Consider the following 1,692-nt stretch of genomic DNA (forward strand, 5'->3'; position numbering starts at 1 on the left):
TCACCTCTCTGCTTGCAATTGTCTTCTTGGACACTAGATCATAGAGTCTATATGTTTTAGACTCTTCACTCATCCCTAGTAGCACACACTGAAATTATTTTATCATCTAACTTTTTTTTCTTATCGTCTGATACATGAACACGGTCAATGTATCCAAAAACTCAAAAATAATTAGTATTAGGTTTTGTGCCACTCCAAGCCTCCTCTGAAGTCATATTTTTCACTACCACTGTAAGACTTCTATTGAGCACGTGCAATGTCCAGTTTACTGCTTCTGGCCACAAATTCTTTGGAACTTTTTCTCTGATAATATACTTCTAATCATGTTCATCATTGTTCTATTCTTGCGCTCTGCTAGACTCGCTATACTATTTTATTGGTGAGTGTAGCTGCAGTTTTCTACTGATACCATTAATTTTGCAAAAACTATTGAACTCGTGAGAGGTGTACTCTCCATCCCTATCTATGGGTAGACAACGAACAAAATCTCCAATCTCTTTATCAACAAGATTTTTTTCAGCAAGAAAATATATTCACACATTGCGACGGTAATCATCAATAAAACTTATAAAATACCTCTTATTACTGTTGGAAATAGTTTTGATGGATTCACAGACGTCTGCATGTACCTGTTACAGTCTTTGTCTTGTTCTCCATAAACTTCTCTTTGGAAATGCATCCCTATGTTGCTTTCCCACCATGCAATCAATGCATATTTTAGACGATGTTTTCAACTAGGGTAACTCTCTAACCATTTGTTTATGTTGCAATGTTCTCAAACCTTTGAAACATAGATGCCCATATCTGCGGTGCCAAATATGAATGTTGTCTTCTATAATTGTTTGGAAGCAAGTGGCGGTTTGCCGCATGAGTCTTGCAAGTAATATGAACATTTTATTTGCAGACATTGTTGTTTGCAGAATAAGTCCCTTATTGGGAAGATAGAATTTGCATCTCCATGCTATATAAAAATAGATACCTCTCTTTGTTGCAATTATCCAAGACTTAATAGATTATTTTTAAACTTGGGCATATAAAAACCATCAGTGATTACCTTAACGCCAACAACTTGCAATCTAATGTTATCTTTTCCTAACACTGCCATCTTGAAATTATTTCAAGCTTCACAGATTGTCAGAACTCCTTGTCAAAATCTGAGAACCATTCCTTGTTTGAACACATATGATTGCTACACCTCGAATCAAGGAACCAAACATCTTCCCTCCTAAATTGATTGAGCTCAACATAGGATATCAGCAACATTTCTCTTCATCCCCAAGTTCATTATAATTGGCTTCTTTTTCCAATTGAGGACACTCATATCTAAAGTGTTCTAACTGATGACATTTATAACACTCAACTGTAATTTTGTTGAATGAATGTCTACTTCTTCCTTTTCCTCTACCTCTTCCTTGAAAAGCTTCGTGAGCTCGATCACCTCCTCTTCCATCGAATCTATAATCGTATGTCACCTTTAGTTCTTGTTCATCACTTACTCATTCATCGATTGTTAAAGTGTCTAAGTTATTAGACTCTTCAATAAAACATATAATATAGTAAAATCTTGAGGTGATTGATCTTAAGATTTTTTCAATAATCACTATTTGTTTCATGTTTCGCTACGAATTTTCTTCTTGTTTACAATGGTGAGACTTCAAGCAAAATATGCACAAACACTCTCACCTTCTTTCA

The sequence above is a fragment of the Cucurbita maxima genome, unplaced genomic scaffold (genome assembly GCF_002738345.1).
Source record: "Cucurbita maxima cultivar Rimu unplaced genomic scaffold, Cmax_1.0 Cma_Scf00264, whole genome shotgun sequence".
Lineage (NCBI taxonomy): Eukaryota > Viridiplantae > Streptophyta > Magnoliopsida > Cucurbitales > Cucurbitaceae > Cucurbita > Cucurbita maxima.